Raw genomic sequence first — 15,244 nt, 5'->3', positions numbered from 1 at the left:
TGCTCTTACCATTACGTAGCTCTCAGTCTGTTATCTCTCCTCCACTCCTGTCCTCAAGAACACCTTCACATGATTGGCAAGTCACCACGTAATGGTAAGAGCAGAGTTCACAGCAGCACAGAGTATTTCAGGAGATGAGCGTGCGGATCTTGTGCGTGGTGGTGACTTGCCAATCATGTGAACGTGTTATAGAGGACAGGAGTGGAGGAGATGTAACAGACTGAGCTACGTAATGGTAAGAACAGAGTTCACAGCAGCACAGAGTATTTCAGGAGAGGAGCGTGCAGATTCAGTGCTGCTGTGAACTCTGCTCTTACCATTACGTAGCTCAGTCTGTTACCTCTCCTCCACTCCTGTCCTCAATAACACCTTCACATGATTGGCAAGTCACCACCCCGCACAAGATCCGCACGCTCATCTCCTGAAATACTCTGTGCTGCTGTGAACTCTGCTCTTACCATTACGTGGTGACTTGCCAATCATGTGAAGGTGTTCTGGAGGACAGGAGTGGAGGAGAGGTAACAGACTGAGAGCTACGTAATGGTAAGAGCAGAGTTCGCAGCAGCACTGAATCTGCACGCTCATCTCCTGAAATACTCTGTGCTGCCTTAAACTCTATGGACAGGTCAGGATCCTGTTTCTTTTAAATGCTGCACTGTAGCGCAGCCTTATATAGTGGATCGAGCGGGTTCCCCAGCAGCATTTAAAAGAAACCGTGTTTGTGTATGTGTGTTTGTGTATATATGTGTGTTTGGGTATGTGACTTTGTCTGTTTTTGTTTTTATATGTGTGTGTGTATATATGGGTGTGTTTGTGTATATGTGTTTTGTGTATATGTTTGTGTATATATGGGTGTATTTGTGTATATGTTTGTGTGTAGATGTTTGTGTGTGTTTTTGTATATGTGTATATGTGTGTATATGGGTGTGTGTTTGTGTGTATATATGGGTGTGTTTGTGTATATGTGTTTGTGTATATGTGTGTTTGGGTATGTGTGTTTTTGTTTGTATATGTGTTTGTGTATATGTGTTCGTGTATGTGTGTATAACTGTGTGTGTGTGTGTGTGTGTGTTTGGATATGTGTGAGTTCGTGTATATGTGTTTGTCTGTTTATGTGTGTGTGTATATCTTGTTGTGTTTGTGTATATATGTGTGTCTGTGTATGGTTGTTTGTGTGTGTGTGCGTGTATATATGTGTGTGTAGGAGAGTAGAAGTATTGGTATTGTTCACATTGATAACTGTTTTTTTATGTTGTTGCAGATTTTGATGTACCGATTGGACTACATCTACGATTCGTTGGACTACTGCGTAGATCTGCGTTTTTTCAAATTTTAATAAAATGGTTAACGAGGGTTTTGTTGGGGATTTCTTATTTCAATAAAAAAGAATTGTCTTTGTGTTTTTTTTTCAAACTTTATTAGTGCCTAGATAATGGCAGTTGGCTGATTGACAGCGTCCATTATTAAGGCGGTACTTAGTGTTAGCCGGTGCAGAGGCTAGCACTAACCACCCATTATTACCCCGGTACCCACCACCACCAGGGGTGCCGGGAAGAGCTTGGTACGATCCAGTACCCGACCATCTGTTGTGATGGTCGGGTACTGGGGCAGCCGTCGGCTGGTATTATGAGGCTGGGAAGGGCCAAAATCAGTGGACCTTCCCACCCTTGTAATGCTAGGCTGCTGCTGCTGTGTTGTATCGGGCTGGTTATAAAAATGGGGGGGACCCCCACGTCGTTTTTTTTTTGGAATTTAACAAATTTAGCAATAGACGGGTCCCCCACATTTTTAATAACCAGCCATATACAAGGCCGCAGCAGTCTGGCATTACATGGGTGGGAAGGGCCACTGGTTTTGTCCATTCCCAGGCTAATAACACTGTGTTGTATGTGGCTGGTTATGATAAATTGGGTGGAACCCCATGTCTTTTTAAAAAAAAAAAATGTAAATAAATAAATAATTTAAAAAAATGACGTGGGGTCCCCCCCACTTTTATAACCAGCCAGATACAACACAGCAGCAGCAGCCTAGCATTACAAGGGTGGGAAGGTCCACTGTTTTTGGCCCTTCCCAGCCTCATAATACCAGCCTGCGGCCGCCCCAGAGCCCGACCATCACAACAGATGGTCGGGTACTGGATCGTACCTGCCTCTTCCCGGCACCCCTGGTGGTGGTGGGTACCGGGGTAATAATGGTGGTTAGTGTTAGCCTCTGCACCGGCTAACACTAAGCCTCGCCTTAGTAATGGATGTTGTCACTCAGACAGCGGCCATTACTAAAGTGGTAATAATAAAATTTGAAAAGAAAAAGACAAAGATATAGATAAAATATTTTATTGAAATAAAGCACCCCCAACACAACCCTCATTAACCATTTTATTGTAGAAAAAAAACCGTCATCGAAGTAGTCCTCGAAACCGACGTAGTCCAAACACCAAACCTGTAAAAAAATAAAATAATGAAATAAAACATGTCGTAGGCTTAGATTCAGTTTAATGTGTGATACTGACTGTTATACCATGTATAGAAGCCTGCCGTGAAGTTGACTTAGATACAGGGCGCCAGCAGACAGTATCATACATGGCCATACATACATACATATATACAAATATACATACATATATACAAACATACATACATACATATATACAAGCATGCACATATATACATGCAAATATACATACATGCAAACATACACACATATATACATGCAAACTATCATACATACATGCATACACACACACACATGAAAACATACATACAAACAAACATGCAAAGATACATAATACATATATACAAGCATGCACAAATATACATGCAAACATAAATACATGCACATATATATATATAAACATACATGCAAACATACATGCAAAAATAAAAACATGCAAACATACATACATGCACATATATACATACATACATGACAACATACATACAAACATACATGACAACATACATACATGCAAACATACATACATGCAAACATACATACACACATGCAAACATATATACATGCAAATATACATACAAACATGCACATGTATACATACATGCCAACATACATGCAAACATACATGCACATATATACATACATACATGACAACATACATACATGCAAATATACATACATACATACACACATGCACATACATGCCAACATACATGCACATATATACATACATACATACATACATGACAACATACATACATATATATATATACACACATGCAAATATACATACAAACATGCATACATACATGCAAACATACATTCATGCAAACATACATGCAAACATACATACATACAAATATACATACACACATGCACATATATACATACATGACAACATACATACATACATACATACATGACAACATACATGCAAAAATACATACATGCAAACATACATACATACATGCAAATATACATACAAACATGCACATGTATACATACATGCCAACATACATGCAAACATACATGCACAGATATACATACATACATACATGCCAACATACATACATGCCAAAAAATAATAATAATACGTTCATACTTACTTTCCTCCTGTCCGGCCTCCAGCGATGACGTTTCATTCATGTCGCCGCTGCAGCCTGTGATTGGCTGCAGAGGCGGTCACGTGGGATGAAGCGTCATCCTGACGTACGTGACCGCCACTACAGCCTGTGATTGGCTGCAGCGGCGAAAGGGATGAAACGTCATCGCTGGAGGCCGGACAGGAGGAAAGTAAGTACGAACGTATAATTTTTATTTTTTTATTACATTTAAATGGTATTTTCCGCGCGCCGAGCATGTACTGTGAAGGTTGCTGAAAGAGTTAGTGCAGCCCATTAACTCTATCAGCACCCTGGACAGTAGCATGCTCGGCGCACGTAAGTGACAGGTTCGGTCAGAACTAGTTCGGTCCGAACCGAACTTTTTTGTGAAATTCGGCGAACTAGCCGAACCGAACTTTTGATAAGTTCGCTCATCTCTAATGCTCGGAACAGCAGAGAGCATGCCGAAGGAGTTGTGCCACACACACACACACACACACACACACACACACACACACCTGCCTGTAGATAGTGCCACCCCCTGTAGATAGCGATCCACACACCCCACCCTGTCGACAGTGCCACACACACCTACCTGTAGAAAGTGCTACCCCCCTCCCTGTAGATTGCTCCATTGGGGCTCCCTCGTGGAGTGGAATCCTCAGCCAGAGCATTGCCGACTTCTACCATAGAGTGATTTTTTTTTACTATTTTCACAGGTGAATTACTACATGGAATTGATGACAAAACTGGACAGCTCAAAAATTCCTTACGTGAGTAGCTACAATACCGAATTCTATATGCCCGACTAATACATTAAATTCAAGAAAATTGTGTTTAGGCCGGGTTTAGATTAAAATTTGTAAACAATTTAGGAAATTTTTAAGGCAATTAAAGTAGTAAATGGTTGGCAGGAATGAGCAACGCGTTGACTTTTCCTTTGCTCTGGATTTTCTTAATGAGGTTTATGCCCATTCATACTTGATCTCTATCTCTATCTCTAAGTTTGGTTGAGTTGAACCGTTGGGGGTCTATGTGTTATAACATTTATAAAAGTTCGGATTCGGATAAGGTTCAGATTATATCTCCATTTGGGGGCATTTTTTTTGAGAAACAAAGCAAAAATTTGCATTAGGGTGATAGTTATTACCATCATTTTCCAATAGTCAAATATATAAAAGTAAAATTTAATTCTAAAATATAGTGTTTTAATTGATTAAATTATGAAAACATAATTCAAATCCAAATAATTATTCAAAATGTTGTACAAAATAAAATTACATAAATTCAATTGCATGACGCAAAATTTCATAAACTGCTAAATTGACTTTTATTCATATGGAAGGCGTGCCAGTAAGTTCTGGGAAAGGAATTCGTTACGTAAGCAGTGATGGTATTAAATATTCTTTTGATTTTTTTAATTAAAATAATTCTGTTTGTGCCGGGTACAAAACTACTGGTGGAAATATTTATTATATCATTAGCCTTGTAAATGACCTGTTATTTTTTTTATTTTTTTTTATGCACTTACCATATGTTTTAATACAAATTATTTTTAAAGGGAATGTGTTGTTAGCAAAAAATGTATTTTTTTTTTAGTTAAACAGTTAGTGTGTAGGTGATTAAACATTGTTCTAATTTTTTTTATTTTTTCACGAGTCAGGAAATATTATAAATTAGATTCTAATTTATAATATTTCCCAGTGCTGGTCACTAGATGGAGCAATTCCCAAAATTGCAGCATTGCATGTGGTAAAGCAACCACATTGCTTTATGCTGCAAAATTGGGAAAACCTCACTCGCTCTAGTGAGCTCTCAGAATCCCGCACTCCTTTATCCTGGCTAGTGCCGGGAGAAACGAGGGGATTGAACGGTCAAACCTCCTACACTGTGTGTCGCCATTTTTTGAGCTAACACACAGTGTAGTAGGTTAACATACACTAGTAAACACACACTAAAACACGAACATACACAGAAATCACTTACCTGCTCCAGTCGCCGCCGCTCCCTCCGGTCCGTCCGCTCCGTCTGCTGCCGCTGCTCCATGTGCACAAGTCCGGAAGCCGCGACCGGAAGTAGTAATCTTACTGTCCGGCCGCGACTTCCGGTCCACAGGAAAATGGCGCCGGACGGCGCACAGTTCAACTTGGACTGTGTGGGAGCGGCGCATGCGCAGTTCCGACACAGACGGCGTACACCATAGTGGATGGAACGGGCCCCGTTCGCATTCACTATGGGACTGGGGCTGCCGTACTTCATGTCTGTATGTGTTGTTAATCGACACATACAGAAATGGAGTAAAAAATGGCAGCCCCCATAGGGAAGAAAAAAAAAGTTAAAATAAAAAAAACAAAAACACAAACACACAAATAAATCTAAACGTTTTTAATAAAAGACTAAAATCAAACTGATGTTAACATTTTTTTTTTCGTGACACTGTTCCTTTAAATCATTAAAATATTTTAAAAAAAATACTAAATTGGAGATTTTCCTTCTCCAATTTACCTTGGCCTATAAATGTATGTGGTCCCCTGACAATCACACCTACAGTATATGAGCTTGTTGGGCACCCCATTTCAACACCATGAGCTCCTTTTGCAGTATAACACCCTCCACTCTTCCGGGAAGACTTTCCGCAAGACTTTGTTTTGTCTGTTGGAATTTCTGCCCATTTGTAAGGCCAGGCACTGATGTTGGGGGAAAAGGTCTGGCTCAAAATTGCCATACCAATTAATTCCAGAGGTATTGGATGAGGTTGCTAGGATTCTGTGCAGCAACTCGAGTTCCTCCACACCAAACTCCTCACCCCATGTCTTTATGGAGCTCTCTGTTTGCACAGGGGCGCAGTCATACTAGAACAGGAACAGGTCAAATCCCAAACTGGTTACACAAAGCTGTAAGCGACAATTGTGTCAAATGTCTTTATATGCTGGAGTATTACCAGTGGCATAACTACCGTTATGATATACACTAGAGACACAAAGGAGCATACTAGCCAGTATTAAAAGAAAATAATTTTATTAAACATATAGAAACATATATGAAAGATAAAAAGGTACAGAGCTGGACATGAAGACTCTGAATAGTTACACTAAAACACAACTAGCAGGAATATCTCTATATAGCAGAATGAAGGGCAGCGTACAATACACAAACTAAAGTGAGTGGACCAGTATAGTCATGACGCAGGTCATATACAACAGCACTGTACGACAATAGTGTCTTGGGTAAATTTATAAAGATACAGTATCATAAATAACAGGTGATGTATGACCTACAGTCACGCAAAAGTCTAGGAAGAGTTACAGACCATCAGTCATGTAAGATGAAAGATAGGAAGTTCGCAGACTGCAGCCTAAATAAGCCGAACGTCCACCCACTGATACAACAACTTACCCATACTGAACGATAAATGCAGAGAGTCGAGCTAGTGTGAGCAGAAAAACCCCAACGCGCGTTTCGCGATGTGCTTCCTCAAGGGGTGTGAAGTGTCTAAAGAGATACGGAGTATAAGTAGCGCAAGCCCCAGGTGAATCGAGTCAAACTCAGTCCAAGAAGATTCCGGCGCACGTCATCTGCCGAGACCGGAAGTGAGGCATGCCCCACATCCAGCCCCCAGCGCTCGAGCGCACACCAGAGATCCCCGACGCGTACAGGGATCCCAGGTATGCGCAGTGCGCTATAGGGGGCAAGGAAGAGGGCCGGCCACACAACAGCGTCGCGCAGAGGCCGCGCGCACCTGATTGGACGGTGAGCACGGGAGGAGAAGAAAGATATATATTGATATCCTACTGCCTATAATAAGCCATGTCAGAGTCTCCTTAGTTAAACCGAAGATACAGTAGGTTAAGGGAGAGAAGACAAATGTCTAGTAAGCGGTATTACAAGTACAGTGTCAGAAATTCAATGAAAAAAGACATATATATTAACGTCAGACCCAAAGATAAAAGTAAAAATATATAAAAGTGAAGGTGAGTAATAAGACCCACACATATGAAAAATATGAGGGGAAATAGTAATGTAGCCATAAGCAGTGATTTAAATAAAAAAAAAATAATAAGTAAAAAATAATAAAAATAATAAAAATGAAATAATAAAAGTGAAATACATTACACCATAAAGTGACATAACAAACACATAGAATCAATACTGAATAACATAAATTTACAAGTGTAGGATAAATAACAAAGAATCAGAGACAATATATATATCAAATTGCAAATAACATGCACTATGTAAACAAAAGTGATATTTAGATAGCAGACATATAGTTGAGGGGATTGTTATATCCTCCATAAAGGATAGGGCTACGAATAGCCAGGAAATCTTCTCCCTCCGTTTTCCAAATGCATGCAGATCAGGAAGGACGAGTTCTCATCACAGGGAGCTGTCAGAACTATGGAATAGCAAGTACCTATATGATTAAGAAAAAGCAGACACACACAATTAAAATCCAAAATTAAAAACCAGTGGAAATAAGGGATTCTAAAGAAAAGAGGTGAAATTAAGTTGTTCGTTAAGACCAACAGGAGCCATGGATCCCAATTTTACAATCCACATGCACTCCTTTTGGGCTAGAACCTTCCTCAGATTGCCCCCTCTGATGCCACAATGCACATGTTCAATGCCACGAATCATCAAAGAGACAGGATTGCAATTATGGAATTGTTTAAAGTGTCTCGGCAGCGTTTTCAGCTGTCCAAGATCACTTATTGTTTTCGCACCGGAGATATCACGAACGTGTTCCCTTGTGCGAATCCTCAGCTGCCTGGAAGTCAGGCCAACGTAGATCTTAGGGCATGCACATAGTGCATAATACACTACATAAGTGGAGCTACAGGAGATGTATTCCCTGATTTTAAAAGTTCTTAATCCATCAGCTGTTGAAAAGTCTTTGGCTCTACTAATGTTAGGGCACGCCATGCATCCACCACATGGATAACATCCAATAATGGGTTCCCGTGGGCCAAAGGGGTTAGTATGTTTAGGTACGTAATGACTCCTGGTAAGAAGATCCTTAAGGTTTTTGCTCCTTTTGGCCGTCATCGTGGGTTTTAGGGGAAGACATTTAGCGAGGCACGGTTCTGATCTCAAAATAGACCAGTGATGTTCAAGGATTGATCTTATTTTGTCCCATTGACTATTATAGGTAGTAATGAAACGTACACTGTTGTCTACTGGTCGAAATGTCTTAGTTCTTAAAAGGTCACATCGCGGTGTTCTCCTAGCCCTGCTGTACCCCGATTTAATGAGACGTCTACTGTACCCTCTATCAGCGAATCTAGATTTTAATTCGTCTGATTGGCGCTCGAAGAGTCTATCTGTGGAGCAGATCCGCTTCATCCTGAGAAACTGCCCAACCGGGATGGCTTTAACTGTTGGACGAGTATGAAAAGATGATGCATGCAAGAGAGAGTTGACTGATGTGGATTTACGGTAAACATCCGTCTGAAGAAATCCATCACAGTCAGCAAAAATCTGAACATCCAAAAAGTCTATTTGTTGTTTATGAGCTTTATATGTCAGTTTGATGTTATACGGGTTCAGATTAAGCTGCTGCATGAACCCAGTCAACTCACTCTCCGACCCTTGCCAGATGAACAATACATCATCAATGTATCGTAACCAACACTGCACATGTTCGGCGGCCTGGGCGCCACCCCCAAGGAAAACCTGCCTCTCCCAAAGACCGAGAAACAGGTTTGCATAGGATGGCGCGCAGGCCGCGCCCATGGCAGTGCCGGTGGTCTGTAGATAATAGTGATCCTTGAAAACGAAAAAATTGTGGGTCAAAATATATTGCAGCAATTCTAAAATAAGATCACACATTTCTACATCCCGGTTGCTAGTCCCCAGGAAGAAGCGGACCGCCTCCATCCCATCACAATGCCGTATACAGGTATAGAGGGACTCAACGTCTGCCGTGACTAAAAGCATATCCGGTTCGATTTGGATACCATCTAATCTCCCCAGGACTTCCGTCGTGTCTCTAACGTATGAGGGCAGGTCAATGACAAGTGGCTTAAGATAGAAGTCAATGAATTTGCAGATGGGGTCACAGAGGCCTCCCATACCCGACACGATCGGGCGTCCTGGGGGATCCACAAGATTCTTGTGTACCTTAGGTAACAAATAGAGCGTTGGTATCTTGGGATCATCTGTTAGGAGTCCCTCATAGATTTTTTTAGGAATAAGTCCCTTGTCCAGCGCTCTATCAAGAATCTTGACCAAATCCGATGAAAAAGGGGACAATTGTGTCAAATGTCTTTATATGCTGGAGTATTACCAGTGGCATAACTACCGTTGTAGCAGAGGCCCGCGGCATGAGGGGGCCCGTGCTGCCCGCCAACACGCACCCCCATGCTTGATCATGCCGGTAGCAGCCGCTATGGCTTCTACAGCGGTAGCGACGACACTATGGGGTGTACCTGGCCTCTAATATTTAGGGGCCGGGCAGCATGGGCCCCCTCATGCCCGATGGCATCCCTAGCACCGGAGAAAGCACCGGTGGGGTCCCGAGGCTAAAGACAGCCACATTCACTTGTATGTGTTCCTCAGGACGCAGATACAATTGATTACTATAAGTTGCAGGCCACGGTAGGCCTGCAGCCTATAAGGCGCTGGAAAGACTCCATGCGCAAGCCGGCGTGATGATGTCACTGCATCACGCTGGCCTGCGCAAGTGTCCCGCCCAGAGGATGGGAAGCGCGGCAACGGGGCAAAATAAGTAGAATATATATATTTTTTGTGGGGGGGCTGTGTGGCAATATACAGGGGTGGAGCAGGGTGGCACTATATACAAGGGGTGGGCGAGGGTGGCATTGTATACAAGGGGGGAGCAGGGTGGTATTATATACAATGGAGAGCAGGGCGGCATTATATAGAAGGGGGAGCAGGGTGGCACTATATACAAGAGGGTGAGAAGGGTGGCACTATATGCAAGGGGAGAGCAGGGTGGCACTATATACAAGGGGGGCTCTGTGGCACTATATACAAAGAGGGCTGTATAGCACTATATGTAAGGGGGGCTGTGTGGCTCTACTAAGGGTAGGCTGTGTGTCACTAGGTGGGCTGTGTATGGTACTATTTACAAGGTGGAAGGGCTGTGTGGTGCTATCTACAGGGGTCTGTATGTGACAGAATCTACAGGGGTCTGTGTGTGGCAGAATCTAAAAATGATAGGAAAAGGGGAGAGAAGAAAAGGGAGCGTGGGGGGTTAAAAGTCGCCTTCAATTGATTTATATTGATACCGACTAGAACAAGAGCGGAAAGATTCAGCAATGTCCCCTATTTAATATTGCCACATTGTAATATATTGTTTATTACAATGTATAATAACGACTTTTATCTAATTCAACAAGGTAGAAAATTGTATGCTTCTACTACCTTGGTGAAAAATAGAAGAGGTAGTGCTGCAGGGATAATTGATAGTTGTAAAATTCCTTGCATACGCACTCCGCAATAGATTTTATTCGGTTTTTATACGCAACTAGGTATTACCTGGTTGCATTATACAGACTGCAGATTATGCCTGTGAGTGGTTAATTGGTTCGTGCGTTTTATATTCAACGTTTGGCAATGTGAACACTAACGCAATGAACTGCCAGTTCTTAAATTCTAAAGTATTTCATTCATGCAGCAGTACACACAAGTGGACAGGCTCTGTTAAATTTATAAGCAATTACTAGGTAGATTCAAATGTCGGATTCGCTGGTTGTGTATCGCCAGCAAATCCTCAAGATGTAGGTAGTTTGAGCCTTGGTAGCTCACGCAGCTCAACACCCCGTAATGCTATAAGGTGCAAGCTGTCAGAGCCACGGCAGCTCAGTACCTTTATTCCAATTGGGTAGTTGGTGTATTATACGGACTGCAAATTATGCCTGTGAGTAGTTGATTTGTTAGTGCGTTTTATATACAACGCTTTAGCAATGTGAACACTAACATAATGAGCTGCCAGTTCTTAAACTCTAATGTATTTCATTCAGGCAGCAGTGCATACAAGTGGACAGGCTCTGTTAAATTTGTAAGCACTACTAAATAAATTCAAATGTGAGGTTCGCTGGTTGTTTTGCGCCAGCAAATAATCAAGATATGGATTGTTAGAGCCTCGGTAGCTCACGCAGCTCAGCACCCCACAGTGCCGTAAGGTGCAAGCTGTCAGTGCCACGGCAGCTCAGTAGCCTGTGATGGTATTGCCACCACGTTCATTCGTTCCCCTTTTGTGCAGAGCGAACTGACAGCTGTGGTGCTATTGCCACTACCTTCGTTCGTTCCGATTGCAGTGGACGAGCTGATTGCGGTAAGGTTAGATTTTAAAATTTTTCAATTTACTAATCTTGCCCTCTAAAGTCGAAAATCTTTCCCTATTGTCAGGGTCGGTATGGTCCCGACGCGCGTTTCACTGATCAAAGTCAGCTTCTTCCGGGGGCGGGAGCGTTTTGTTTCTGAAGCTATTTAAAGCCCAGAATTTGATTGACATTGAGTATAGCCAATCAGTTACAAGGTGATTTGTTACATTGTTTCTATTGTGAAGGGAACAGTGATTGAATTCCCATCGATAGTTACAAAGCAACCTCGCTTCATACAAAATTCATCTCAGCGGTGTTTAATGGATTGATTAATTTCTTTAGCATTTATTTGTCTACCCAAAAAATTCGGACATGTTATGATGAAGGGTATCACATCATAAACTATATGTTATTGGATAACTTCAAAATAATAATGATATACTTCTAAAATAATATTGTCTTTACTTTTTGTATTGTTGGACCTACAAGATTTTTAATTTTTTAATTTTTTGTTTATTTATTTGTATATTCGGTATTTATATAATTTTTTTAATATTAATCTTTATTTTTTATTATTTATTAATTATTTTAAATATTTTTTTATAAGGATTTTTTAGGGTTTTGAATAATTTTTATGTATTTATCGTTTTTAGTGATTGCTAACCCTTAAAGTCTTAAATTCCTTATACCATATTTAAATAAAAACCCTGTGAACAAAAATAACACAGTATATCAATCCCATGACTAGTGTCTCATTAATATTCTTTATTTCCTGAGACTAGTTTCCCATGTACCCTTTTAGTGGATATTCCTAAAAGTTATGACATTTTATTACACACTATATACCTAGATCTCCTGTTGTTGTTGATCTGGTATTATATTGGACTTATTGTAATATATGATTGGCTTGAGACTACATGCAATAACACATATTCCAGATTGGCTTATTGGGAAATTGTTATTTATTTGTGTGTATTTTGTATAGAAAGGATGAAATGGAAGTATCACTTATTTAAAGGAAGCAGCCAAAGTTGAAGGATTCATTTAAACCATGTGGGCTCACAGAGTTCATATTGAAAATCCACTTACTCTCTTCTTTTAACAACAGAGAGTCCACATCCCCACCTCTGATGCCAGTGGTGAGGTGACATATGGCCCAGCCTGATAGTTCTCTAAAATTGAGATTGTGGCTGTGTTTGAAGTGTCTGGCCACTGGTGTTGGTTGAAACTGTTTATTTTGTTTTTTTGTCTCCATTTCCACTTTATCATAATTTCTAATGTTACCAATATGTTCCCTTATTCTAGATTTAAGGTCTCTCTTGGTTTTTCCCACATAATGTAGGTTACACGTGCATCTTAGGACATATATCACCCCCTTGGTGGCACAAGTGATATGCTCCTGAATTTTGTAGTAAACTCCTTTTTCATTCCTAAAACCCTGCTTTTTTATGTGGCAGAATCTACATGGGGGACTGTGTGGCACTATATATAAGGGAGGGGCGCTGTGTGGCACTTTATACAAGGGAGGGGGGCTGTGTGGCACTATATACAGGGGAAGCTGTATGGGGCTATCTATGGGAGGGCTTTATGGTGATATCTACAGGGGGTGGTGGGGGTGCTAGCTACAAGTGGGGTGTGACACTGTCTACAGGGGTCTGTATGGCACTATCTATGGGGGGGCACTATCTATAAGGGGGTCTGTGTGTGGCACCTAGGGGGGCCAAGTCAAAAGTTTGCTATGGGGCCCAGTATTTCCTAGTTACGCCCCTGAGCATTACCATTACCCTTCACTGAAAATAAGGGACCAAACCCTGAAAAAACAACCCCAGATCATTACTCTGCCTCCTTTTTTTTTCTTTCCCCTGGTGGCTGAAAAGGGGGGGTTGTTTGGGGTAAGGGTGGGGATATGTGTACTGATTTTGACAATAGGTTACATTTTTCTCTTACTATTTCCGTATTGTTATATTATGTTTTTATTGATTGTTACGGAATTGAAGAAAATATAAAAAAAATTAAGAAAACAAAACAAAAAACCCTCCTCTACCAAATGTTACAGTAGTCACCATGCATTCCGGCAGACAGCATTCTTCTGCGTCCACCAAACCCAGATTCCTGTTTCAGAATGCCAGATAGTGAGCCATGGATCCATCACGCCGGAGTCCAGTGGCAGTATGCTTTACACCTCTCCAGGCACCGCTTATCTTCATAGTGATCTTAGGCTCGTGGGCAGTAACCATGGTAATCCATTTCCTGAAGCTCCGGAAGCACAGTCCTGGTACTGATATCACTTCTAGAGGCAGTGTGGATCTCTGTAGTGAGTTATATAACAGAGTATAGGTGATTATTACACATCACACGCTTCAGCACTCGCCGGCCTTGCTCTGTGAGTAACGTGGTCTTCTGCTTTGAATAAATGTATTTTTTGAGAAAATGACTAAAATTAAACTGTGTTTTTCAGATGCTGGATTTGAAGTTTCAACAAAAACAGGTACATTTATTGATCTACATATGCTGATGTTTCCAGGTGTACAGATACTTTTGTATCAGCGATGTATTCGTCTTAATGCCGCGTCCCTATTATGGCTGGCTATAACCTCCGTGTGATACTGCTGCCATGTGTACTACTGTGGTAATGTTATTCTATGGAGGTCCCTGTAGTGCATGGGGCTTTTTATGAAGAATAATTTCTATATAAAGTCTAGTAATCACATAGATCTTATTATTTTTGAAAGTGAAATGCTCCATGGAATTGGTGAACCTGCAGGTAGGCTGTAAAAGGGATTGAGTAAGTAGTCATCCAAAGTAGTAACACTGCTAACGGTACATTAGAAGGAACAGTAGTGGTGGAAAAAGTACCTAGCAGTATCTGGTAGAAGTAGAAGTATTGACAGTACAGTAGTAGTACTAGTAAAAGTAGTAGTAGTAGTAGTAGTAGTAGTAGTAGTAGTAGTAGTAGTAGTAGCAGTGGTAGTAGTAGTAGTAGTAGTAGTAGCAGTGGTAGTAGTAGTAGTGGTAGTAGTAGTAGTAGTAGTAGTAGTTGTAGTAGCAGCAGCAGCAGAGACAGCATTAAAGGTAGCAGCAGTAGTAGTAGTTGAAGTAGTAGTAGTAGTTGTAGTAGTAGTAGTAGTTGTAGTAGTAGTAGTAGTAGCAGCAGTAGTAGTAGTTGTAGTAGTAGTAGTAGCAGCAGCAGCAGAGGCAGTAGTTGTCATAGTAGTAGTTGTAGTAAAGGGGAGGAAGCCTCCAGCTCACCGTTCCAGCACCCGACACCTTCGCCTCGCCCGGATCTCCGCGACGGTCCGCGGCAAACAATAGTGGATTAGGAAAGAATTTGATCCAGCGCTGCAGGTATGTGATTTAAAAAGGATCTCGGTCCCACTTTTATTTGTATCAAAAATTTAAAAT

This window comes from Rhinoderma darwinii, chromosome 10, assembly GCF_050947455.1.
Source record: "Rhinoderma darwinii isolate aRhiDar2 chromosome 10, aRhiDar2.hap1, whole genome shotgun sequence".
Taxonomy (NCBI): Eukaryota; Metazoa; Chordata; class Amphibia; order Anura; family Rhinodermatidae; genus Rhinoderma; species Rhinoderma darwinii.
This window is presented reverse-complemented; position numbering follows the sequence as displayed.